General features: G+C 53.5%; 1 protein-coding gene across 4 annotated transcripts in view; it reads left to right on the top strand.

The window, feature by feature from the left end:
• Positions 1 to 4874: 4874 nt before the first annotated feature.
• The window catches only part of TRAF3 (TNF receptor associated factor 3), a 101756-nt gene continuing 94991 nt past the window's right edge, over positions 4875 to 11639 (top strand). For 2 of the 4 annotated variants that reach the window (XM_087818081.1, XM_087818090.1), the window contains exon 1: positions 4875 to 4967. The gene's annotated coding sequence lies outside the window, so the exon portion shown is untranslated. Of the gene's footprint in view, positions 4990 to 5579; positions 5852 to 11639 lie in introns of those variants that run through there. The other 2 variants (XM_087818096.1, XM_087818086.1) reach the window with 2 other exon arrangements.

The raw sequence follows: 11639 nt of genomic DNA, 5'->3' as shown, positions 1-11639 counted from the left end.
AGGGCATGACGGGGAGAGAATGGTTCCCAGGAAGGATGGGGGTTGCTGGGCAGCATGGTGAGGAGCAATGTGGGTGGTGATAAGGGCTGGAGGATAGTGGGTAGCAAGGAATGGCTTAGGGAAAATACCAGCATTTTTAAAGGATCTTGACTTTGATGCATGTAGCTAAATGATGCTCCTGGGTTTTGCCTAACTACAAAAGGTATTAGGAAGTGTGTGTATAGTCTGTCTTGTTTTTCTGGGCAAACGTCAGAGCTTCTATTGCATTATTAGGGTTTAAGGTCTTTTGATAACCCAGCGGCAGCTGGACCCTTGTCGGGGGGCAAAAGCCCCATAACACACAGTTCTGGAAATGACTTCAGTGAATGCGTGGCTGCCTGTCCTCACAGTCTGTCCAGGGAGTCACAAAGCTTAGGCAGAGCGCAGTTGAAGAGGAAGGAGTGGGGGAGTCACCTTCAAGGGCCCACAGGAGGGGCAGGGGCAACCCCTACCCCCAGGCCAGAGCAGCTTTTGGGATTTACAGGCAGAACAGGCTCAGAGTAGAGCTGACTCCTCAGCTGTGGAGTGGACATTGTGGGTATGTGAACAAATGGAGGAATGAACGAATGAATGAGTGACTTTTAAAGATCTATAAGTGGATGCTAATTTTGACTGATCCTGAGGCAAAATCAATCTTATTTATCCTTAAAAAATGGAGGGGAAAAATGGAATCAAGGCTCTAGATGAAATGGGGAACTTTTCCTTCATCCTTTCCTACATTTTGTTTTCTTTTGGGAAACGAGAGATGTCACATATACCTGAGTTGAAGCCGGAAGGAACATTGCAGTCCCATTCCCCAGTTCCCCAGGCAGCTTCAGACAGGCCCTGGCCTATTCAGACCGTTTCCCCAAAGGGCCCCCCCATGTCCTTTCTGAGGAGTGACCTGGAAGTGGCTGCTCAGAGGGGCCTTTGTTCTGCCTGGGGAGCAGTTTCTGCATTTGGAGTTACAGAATGAAGCACCCTGCCAGAAGAGCAAAATCCCCAAACCAAAGTTAGAGTGTCCGATTTTGGTTCCTTAACCATCTGTGGGGAAATTTTTTAATTTGCCTCACAGTCAAAAAGAAACAGCAAGAGAGGAAAGGCCATTTCCTGTGACAGAGCCATCGGGGGTGCCCCGTGCTTCAGGTGCCCAAGTGCCCGAGCGCCCACCCTGGCAAGGCCTTGCCTCCATGGGACCTCCCATGAGCCCTGCCCCACTGACTTAACCAGGCTCCTGCCTATTATTATTGCCCAGAATAGGGGAAGCTTGTCACCTCAGAGGTACAGTAACGTGCCCAAGACACGTGGGCCCTGGGCCACAGGATCAGCAGAGAGCCCAGGTGGATATCCACTTGGGTCCTCAGTCCCTTTAATCATGTCCTCAAGGCTCCTTCATCTCAGCTTTAGGAAGGAAGTACAATACAGCTGGTGTTTAGCAAATTTGTATTAGACCAACAGAGGGTTATTTAGGTACCCTGCTAATCATTTACCTAAGGAATCCCTAAGACTGTCATGTCAGGTATCAGCACATAGCATTGCTGGAGCCCCTGTGACATGAGCTCACTATTTGCATCCATGTTGAGGGAAGTTCAAACTTGGTTAGTTGTAGAAAATCACCTACACTGCAAATCGCTCAGAGAGATGACCTCTTAGAACAATGGATTAGTGGGGTGGGGGGTGGGGACGGTAAGGACAACCCAAATTGGTGAATCTGCTCATTTCTTATCCCAGCTACCTAGGCCAGAGAACGAAGGAGGTCTGGCAATTACAGGCCCAGTCAGACCCCTTTCGGCTTCCAGTTTGGGAACTCCCATCCCAACTGCTGTCCCTGGGGAACTGCTTCATAGACCCAGCTCCTCAACAGAGGGGCTGGACTGAGACCTTCACACAGCTCACCCAGCACCAGCCTCAGCTTTCTCTAAAGGCCTTAATATGCCTGAGTTTGACTTTTTTAGTCATAGTTCATTTCACAGGCTTCAAGTGGGACGCAAGTACAGTGGGCCACCCCAAACGCAACCTGGGCAGAGCAAACGAAGGCAGAGCGGTTATCACAGCCACTCCCTGGACGCAAAGTTTGGAATCCACTTGTCTGAACAGTTAGTGTAACTCTTTGGCCATGTGTCCAGGTCCCTCCCGATGCAATACTGAATATGTTTTAGTGGGATACGTTGCCAGTACCTTTCAGCCCAATTTAGACCTCTGGGGTGATGGTCTTTGTGTGAGGAGGTGACACTTGAGGGCCTGATCATCATACTCAGGGAGAGGCCTGATGAGGCCCCTTCCCCAGCCTGAAGCCCCCTAACACCAATGCTGCTGCTTTCTGAGCCGCTGCACTTACATGAGTACCTCAAATATCCATGTGCACTTCCCCAGAAATGCAGCAAACAGAACATGCCATGCTGCATAAGTTCCTGTGAGACATTTCTTTTCTTTGTCCAGAGATGGTGTCAGCCTGTTCCACGTTGCCATAGGGAACAGAGAGCTCTGCGTTTGAAATGCATCAAGGGGAGAGCTGCGATTGGTTCTCCTTGCTGCCCATCACTGCTGCTTCGCAGCCATAGCTGCAGAGGGCAGGATGCTGGCCCCCAAAGTGGTTGCCCTGTTAGGAGCAAACTTCTCTGGCTGCCAGCCTCCAACCCCCCATAGCAGGGGGTCCCTAACTGCTCACAGTTGGGGAAGAAAGGGGGAGGAGGAAGGTGAGTGAGGGGCAGGTCTCACCAGCAGAGGGCTTGACCATGGTTTGTATCCGAATCTATTCATTCTGAATGTTTCTTGATAATTGCTTTGGTAGAGAATAGAAGTCGCAGAAACCATCTGTCAGGGCTTTGAAATGTCTACCTAGATGCTTATTTTACAAGAACCAAAAATAATTCAGCCTAGGGAATTTTTGGCAAAGTCTGATTTTTGGCAAAGTCTTAAATAGATCCCTTGTGATATAGTGTGAGGCTGTAGGTAGGAGTGGGCACCTGGCAGACAGTGTCCCAGGCAAGGGGACCTGGGAGGAGGTGGGCAAACACACAGAGGCCTCGGAGTGTAAGGCCTGGGGTAAGGGATGTGGTCGGCCCAGAAACCTTTAAGGTCAGTGTCATACAATGTCTCGACAGGCAGGAAGGGACACCCAAGGCTCTAGAGGGGACCCCCACCCTGAGGGAAGGGGGAGCCAGTCTGGTGACTCAGGTTCAACTCAGAGCCCAAGGGCCTGTGTGCGAGGGCTGGCCTGTCACCCTGACAGGGCTGCTTTGTGAATGTCAGCCACCTCTGGTTCTCTGATTTGAATTCAAAGATCTGTGCCCTTTCAGTGGCCCAAGTGGGGGTGCCACTGGGGCCTGGCAGAGTCTGGGTAGAAGCCCCCACTACTGTGGCTGGAGGAGGAGCCCCTGTTGGGCTGAAGGAGCTCCATCAGCCTGCTCAGACTGTCCAGGATTCTGGAACATTGTGTGGGGAAGCTGCGGGAGGAGATGCGGGACTTCCTGCCTCTAGTCACATGACTCATTGGAGAAATCCAAGGAGGACTGGCTTATGCTGGTCACCCTCCAGGAACCTTTTCATTTCATTTTATTGAATTTATTGGGGTGATGTTGGTTAATAAAGTTATACAGGTTTCAGGTGCGCAATACTGTAACGCGTTATCAGTATGTTGTATTGTGTTTGGTCAAGGAATCTTTATAAAAAGTCTTGTTGAGAAAAGTGAAAAGCCTGTTCTGTCTCCTCGGTGTTGACTCGTGAACTCACTGGAGATGCCTCGCTCCCGGGTTGGCCTGTAGCCTCGGGAGACAGGCCCTCCAGGCTGGGTGTCCCAGAGGACGCTGAGGGACCACTGATGGCCGAGGCCTCTGGAGAAATAGGGGCCCAGGGGGCCTGGGGTCAAGTAGGAGGGGGCGGCCAGGCCAGCTGAGAACTTTGGGAGCTTATGACACACTGGCTGCCCTGCTCACACTTGACCAAGACCCAACTTCCTGGGTGCGGGAGGAGCCCAGGGGGAAGGAGAGGAAACTCCAGCAAGTGGGGCTCAGAGGACCCCCTCTGGCTAGAAACCAGCAGAGGCCTGATGGCTGGAGTCACCTCTGGCCCCACCCTCCTGCTCGTGTGCCCGGGCAGGTGTGTGTGTGCAGGAGTGTGCGCGTGCTGGCGAATGTGGGAACGTGTGTCTGAATGTGAGTGTGTGAGCGTGTCTAACCAAGGGTCAGATGGTGTGACTGAACACGTGTGTCTGAGTGTGTAAGAATGTTTGTTGGATACGGGTCTGTGAGCGTTTACGAGTGCGTGTGTGTGTGTGTGTGTGTGTGAGTGTGGCACTGAGAATGCACGTTGAACGCTCGTGTCTGCCTGTGGGTGCCCGAGTCTGTGTGAGGGAGGGTGGGTGGCTGCCCCGGGGAAGCGGGTGACGCCATCACTCCCCACCGCGAGGAGACCTGCACCTTTCGGGCCCCACGCGGCCTGCGTGGCTTTTTGACCCGGAAAGGGGGACGCCTGGCGCGCGGCGGGGGGCGGGGACGGCGAGGGGCGGGGCGCGGCGGGGGAGGGGCGCCGGGGGCGGCCTCCGCGGCGGCGCCGTTGCTAGGGCCGGGCGGCGGGCGCGGCGCGGGAGGGCCTTAGCAACCTGCCGCGGGGGCGCGCGGCGCGCGGGCGCGTGGGGCCGGCCGCGCCGACCGTGCTGCGGCTCCCACGCGCGCGGGCGCGGCGGGGGCGGGGCGGGCGCGCTCCGGGCGCGCGCCGGCCGGCGGGGATTTCCAGCGCGCGAGAGGAAGTGCCGGCGCGGGAGCGCGAGGGCGCGAGGGAGCGCGGGGCGGCGCGGCCGCCGCGTGCGCGAGCCGGGTTGCAGCCCAGCAGGGACTTTCCAGCCGGCGGCGGCGGCGGCCGCCGGCCCTTCCCCGCCCCCCGACATGGGGCTGCCCGGGGAGCAGGACGCTGCGGACCGCGGCGGAGGACGCGCCCGGCGCCCCTGAGCGGTGAGCGGCGGCGGACCGCGGGGTAAGGGGCGGCGGCGGGGGGCGGGCGGCGGCGGGCGGCCCGGCGGCTCCATCCCAGGGCTCCATCCCGCGCCCTCCGCGGCGGCGCGGGGCCGGAGCGGCGCAGGCCCGGCGCCCGGCGGCGAGTGCCCCGTGTGGCGCCGCCTCGCCGGGTCCCCGCCGGCCCGCTCGCCCCACGGACGCCTTAACTTCGGGAAACTTTGTGCCCGAGGCCGGGACCGGGGCCGCGAGGCCGTGGCGCCGCAGCTTTTCAGGAAACGGGGCGCCCGGGCCTCCCGCGAACGTGACCCCCCGCGGGCCGGCGAGGAACCAGCATCTGCCGCGCGGCGGGCGGAGGTGCCGGGCGCAGCCGGCGGAGCGGAGTCCACGGAGGCGGGCGTGCTTGCCGCGGGCCGGCTGCGTTTCTGTTTTTGAGCCATTATTTAAAAGTTTATACTGAGTCATTCCTCTGCAGAGCAGCCGCCGGCTGATTCACGGCCGGAGCCGCAGTGGCGGGCGGCGGGCGGCAGCGGCTCGGGCTCGGGGCAGAGCCGCGCACGTTGCGCCCCCGGTGCGGAAGGTCAGAGGGGCGCCCGGCCCGAGCCCCGGCCGGCGCTGCGTCCCCGCTGCGGGCGCCGGGCGCGGACGCGCTGCCACGTTTCCACTGTCACCCGAGTGGGGACCTCGTAATATCGAGACCTTTAGAGGGGTTCTTTGTGGAAAGCCCTGTACCTTTCATTGGAAAACAGCAGCAGCATGGAAATGAAACGTGTGGACGTGCCTTGAAATTTAAGAAGCCTTCAGATCGTGATGGTCCGTTGAAGGAGACAATTTTACTTCGCGTTTTTCGTCTGAACTGTGAATCAGTTTTCCCAGTGGCACAGGTGTGTGTGTGTGTGTGTGTGTGTGTGTGTGTGATTTATTTATTTTTGTGGAGTCATAAAGGCTGCGTTGAGTAGCGTCGTTGCCGCTTCTTAATTTACATTCACAGCATACAACTGAGGAGGAGCCATAATTTTTTTTCTCTAGCATTTGCTGTGAACACACACTGGTGAAGCTTTGGGAAATGTTGTTTTCTGCCCCTTCGTATGGCTGTAAAACCCTCCTCTAAAGGAACGACCTGGTGGGCCATCGGTGGGTGCCAAGGTCTCCCATCTTTCACGTCTTTGAAAATGGCCTGTGGGAAAAACACTGCATCCTGTGCAGGACAGTGGACAGCCAGCTGTTCGTTCTTCCAAGGAGAAGAAATATCTGCCTTCCCACCACCTTGTGACAAGGCGCACGTTAGGAATTAGTCGGAAGACGAAAAATTCTTTGGCCAAAACAAAATAAGCCTGACCAGTGTGAAAACCGGGCAGTATCACACAAAATTGGGAGCCCTCCTGTGGGTAGGTGCTGGTGACCGAGGCCCTGGCCTGGGGTCCAGTGTCACCGGCGCACATCAGACCTTGCACAGAGGAGGTTTAAGACGTGCAGTGTCTCACCCAGACGCCATCTGTTCCAGCTGTCACAATGCAGGAGCCGGGAAGCGGAGGGAGCTGGCAGGGAGAATTCCAGACTTTATTTTTCTTTTTTTAAGACATTCATGGGAATTTTTCTGTGGGGGAAAGGAGACCCATCGTTTTCCTTGGACGCTGCCCATTCATTTTGCAGTTAATAAGATGGCCTCACTTAGTGAGAAGGGTGTAAAGACAGGAGCCAGGCAATAGCAGGGGCCAGTGTTTCTGTTAAAAAATATTCCAACTCTTGCTCATGCCTTGAAGAAGGCCCTTCGTCTAACTGAAATGTCTCAGTTGCTTCTTGCCGTTTTCCCGTTTGGGATTTTGGTTCTGTAAACACCCCTGGCTCGAATCCCTTCAGTTTTTCACTGTGCGTACAGACAGGGACCTTTCTGGGGTGTTGTCAGGATAGATATGCTAATGAGCTGAAGAGTGAGGATGACTTACTCCCTTAAAGTCCGTTTTTAAATGATGTTAAAGCTGTACTTTGAGAAAGCTAAAACTGTCACTGCGGTGTTGCAAGCCGGGGCTGGCTCAAGCAAACAAAGGAAATTGCGTTAAATTTGCCCATCTCTGTGTTCCCATCTTATGGCGAGACTCTCCAAGCAGCCGGTGATCTAACCTATCAAGTATTACGCAATAGTTTCCTCGCAGTGGTCAGCTTAAGACCTACTAACTTAGCAGAGGAGACATCTTACAACCAAGGCCCTCAGCATCGATTCTGTGGAATCACGACTCCTTGGATGCTTCTTTACAAGTGTTCGTAGAGGAAGAAAGATTATTGGGGTGGGGGGGGTAGGAGAGACGTAATGTTGACTTAAGACAGAAACTGGGGAGAGAGCTACTGAGTGGGAAGGAAAGAGGGAGTGAGGCAGGTGGATTGGGAAGGCGACCAGAGAGAGGCAGCCGAGGCCTAAATGTGGAGATGTTGCTTAGATTTGTGCTGAGTGGGGAGGAATGAAGCCTGTGAGAGAGGTCCAGGAGCCTGCAGGCAGGAGGGCAGTAGAGAGGAGAAGGGATGGTGCAGCTTTCAGGTTAGCAAGATTTGGGCCCACGGGAGCTTATGGAAATAGAAGAAAGTGCAATTTTAAAACAGTTTAAGAAAACATGATGTGTGCTTGTGTGATATCTGTTATGTATAATTAACTAAAAAATGCAAAATGGCCTTTTTATTTTAGAGGTGGGGTTCTGCACAACCATTGTGGACATGGTGGATGGTGGGGAACTGACCAGCCACGGAAGGAGGGGGTGAGGTTTTCATCAGTCGGCAGTAGAACCTTTTTTGGACAAAATTTTGTCTCCCTGTGCAGATACCTTGGGGTAAGACTGGCAGGTAGTGAGAAGTTATAAGTGCAGGTGACTCCTGGTTTCTGTCGACTCCAGAAATGAGGTTGAAATCTTGTACTGAATTCCATATTCCTTGAGATAAGTGGGTCATTAGCTGGGACTAGGGAGTCTTTTTCCCATTTAATTTAATGTTCAATTAATGTGCCTCGAGTTCCCATAATGTTCTAGTTACAGTTCCAGGATGAGCGAGAGATGGCACCTGCCTTTAAAGGCACAGTCTGCAGAAGTCTGGGGCATCTGGGCTCCTGTGCTCGGTGAGGGGGAGGAGCCAGAAACCAGAGGGGGTTTGACTGAGATGCACCTGGACTGAAGCTGGTGGCAGGAAGGGTGAGGAAAAGTGAAAATTCACCACCCTGCCCTCAGGGAGTTGGCCGTTCAGCAAGAGCGTAGACCCCAGGAAGAAGGTAGAGGGCCCTAGGACGTGGGTTACAGTGAATTCGTGGATTCTGCAGATGACAGGAGGTCTGGAGGAAGTTCAGAAAAAGGAAAGCTCTTGCTGGCTGGGGCCGATGGGGAGGCTCCCGGGAAGTGAGCGGTGAGCCCCAGTGTCAGGGAGGCAGGCCCAGTGGGGCTTTGAGAATGACAGTCCTTACCAGGTCCCCATTGTGTTTTTGTAAGATGGGATCTGACCACTGGCTGTCCAGCTGCTACCTGCCAGTGGTTGCAATGCTGACGATGCCTCTGGTCAGTGGGCGTCCAGTTGTCACAGTCCCTGTGTGGTACTCTGGCTCTTACCCGGCCCTTTGTGGCCAGGAGCTCAAGTGAGTCAGGCAGTCTGCCCCTGTGATGGGCATAGTCTGGTTGGGGAACAGAGCAGCAGCCCCACCCTGGGTGGAGCACATTGCTGTCCCTACTGTTTCTCATTGTAGTGGTGAGGGAGGAGTGTAAATGTTAAGAAGGCCCTTCCCCAGGGACTCCCCCACACCTGCTGCTCTTTCATCTATGCTGAGATGACCCAAGTCTCTTTAGTTCTCAAGAAATAAAAAATTGGGGCCTATAATTGGGCCCTGAAAAAGTCAGGATTGACTTTTTTTAAGGGTTTGCTCCATGCTGATTTCGATGCCATATACTTTTTTTAAGTGGAGGTTATTCGGTAACTTCTCACAATGCCGTTCTACCGGGAAAATGCCACGTTTGCTGTTTTGATACCCTGATTTCGTTTCCAATTTAAACACTTGATTCCATGGCAGAACTCGGACGCATATGTATTGGAAACTTGGTTTCTGTAAGTGGAGAGAAAAGCAAAATTATTAACCAAGTGGCATAAAATCTCTAGGGCAATAGTAGCATCACAGTGGTAAATCTTAAGTGTCTCAGTGTCATGATGACTGATGACCGTGTGGAAGGTTTTCAGAGACTTTGTTCTCTGGAAGGTTAGGGCCCAATAGGAGGCCTGCTTACTCTGGCCTGAAGGACCTGTTAGGCTTTGCTCCTACCCCCAGGGCCAGGCACGGGGTAGACCCTCTAGTGTTTGTGTCTAGAATCTGCAGGTTTAGAGAGAGGAGGGATGGGACAGGTGCCACACCATAGTTTCATGTAGTTTGGCATATGCAGTTGGGTGAACCACGAGCCTTGTAGCTGCCCCCCTTGACTGAACGCCCACCAGCCGCCCCCTTCTGATAGTGGTCAGCTCCCTGGTTAGTTATGTTAGGGGCTTGTGTGATGGGAGACTTCATTTGGCATCATAACTTTCTTGGGTGCCTGTGTGTGTGAATCCTCCCCCGAGGGTATTTTTCCATTGGTTTTCAGAGAGAGTGGGAGGGAGGGAGGGAGAGAGAGAAACATCTGTGTGAGAGTCTCACATCATTTGGTTGCCTCTCACACACGGGCTCCAATCTGCAATCCAGGTGTGTGCCCTCAACCGGGAATTGAACCCGAGGCCCTTTGGTCCACGGGCCGACGCTCTAACCACTTAGCTACACCGGCCAGGGCTCTTGGGTGCTTTTAATGACTTCAAAAGGAAGAACAGGGAAACTAATTCTCTTCAGCCCTTCCTTGCCCAGCAATGCCCAGAAGTCACAGCTTTATTGTAGAATTAAATTCTGTCCTTTTTGGATTAATAACAGCCTGCTGTTTGAAACGTTATTATGGGGTAAATGAAGTGTTCTGGTTTCAGAGGGCTTCCTGTGTGAGAACGGGCTCGGCTGGATGTTCCCGCAGGATATCTCAGACCCTTTACATTTTAACATTTAATACAAATTCTATGTTGTACTCAGGAATATGTCTGATTTTCCTAACATAAACACACTTTGTCCCCCCAATTTTTGAGTATAGTGGATTCTCCATAAGATGCATTGTGTTCATCCTTGGCTGCTCTAGGATCCCCAAGGGGCCGGCCCTCTTGCATCCTGCTGTGCGTCCCTGGGCTGTCCACCCCCAGCTTGAGCAGTGGGCATGATGGGAGGCACCAGCCATGGCACCTGGACCGCAGTCCTGCCCTCTGTTCTCAGCAGCAGAAGCACTGGGGCCAGGGCTCTGGGCCTCTGAGTTGGCTTCCCCGCCTGTGAATGGGGCTGATAGCACCACGCACAGCACGCATGGCACACACAGCACACACGGCACACAGCACCTGCTTGTTACGAGTGAAATGGACAGTGGAGCACCGACTGACGTTCATTTCCATAGTCTGGAGGATTGAGGCGGTAGAGTCAGAATGTGGAGATCATGGAGTGTAAGCATAAGGTGTCAGATATTAGGGACCCTCGAGGATTTTTAGTTGAGTCCCCTCATTTTATATGGGAGGCAGCTGAGGCTCAGTGTTTGGGTATCTCTCCCAAGTCAGATAATGGCAGAACAGGGACTAGTCACCCAGAAGAGAGATTCCCCCCGTATTCTTCATTTTCCCAAGATCTGTCTCAGGGAAGCTGCTTGGCCTCTAATTCCAACTTGGGAGAGCTGAGAACTATTTAATCAACCCAGTTTTTGAGAACTTGCTCAGGAGGAGTGTGCTAGTTGCCGAAGCTAAAAAGTCGGGAAAGATGCTCTGTGACCTGTCTCTGAGGCGCTTCTGTACGAGGGTGTGCCAGAAGGGTCATGTGGTCATGGCACCAGTGGCAGGTGCCACGGCGGTGGAGCAGAGGTGCCGTGGGAGAGGCAGGTGCCCCGTAACCTGGACTGGAGCTTGAGAGGTGGTTTCTGGGAGGCGGAACATGAACAAGCTCGTGGTGGGGCTGGCGGGCTCACGGTGAGGCCCGGGGGTCTGCAGAGGTTCCCTGTGCTTGTCATTTGAAGAGAGGGAGCTGGCTGCTCTGGTGCCTCCTCTGTACAGTCTAACTTTGGAGGTAGGATGATCCCTTTTTATTTGTGACAAAAATGAAGAGCTGCAGGCCCGTGGGACACAGTTAACGCTCTCATCGCTGCTCAGTGGGCAGTGGAAGCTAAATCACAACCTCTTTTGGATTTTGTTCATCCTCTAGACCTTTAAGTGTTGCTTTCCGATTCTAGCCATTTTAGCTTCTCTGCTATAGGGTGCTCTTTAAAGAAATTGTGTATTTTTCCAGCATGTGTTTTTCGTGCAGGCTTTGCTTTCCTCTAGAATCTGTTTTGCCTGCGTTGGGTTATTTTTCCAGCTGGTACTCCATCCCTTCTCTCCGTTCTGAGTTATTTTCCTGTGGCAGCAGCATTTCACTCAGTATCTTTTAAAATTCAGTTCAAACGTTCTTCAGATGTTGCTTGCATCTTGGGGAGTCACAGTCCCAAACCTTATTTACTGATGTGCTTTTTCCCTTTCTCTCTTCCAATTTACATTTAAGCTGGTGGTATGGTAGTAATGATAGTATTTAGTCATTGTGTCTGTACAGGGTTTTATAAACATTAGCTTGGTGGT

Source organism: Miniopterus natalensis, chromosome 1 (genome assembly GCF_054644295.1).
Source record: "Miniopterus natalensis isolate mMinNat1 chromosome 1, mMinNat1.hap1, whole genome shotgun sequence".
Lineage (NCBI taxonomy): Eukaryota > Metazoa > Chordata > Mammalia > Chiroptera > Miniopteridae > Miniopterus > Miniopterus natalensis.
The sequence above is the reverse complement of the archived record's forward strand: the minus strand, read 5'-3'. Positions and strand labels throughout refer to the sequence as shown.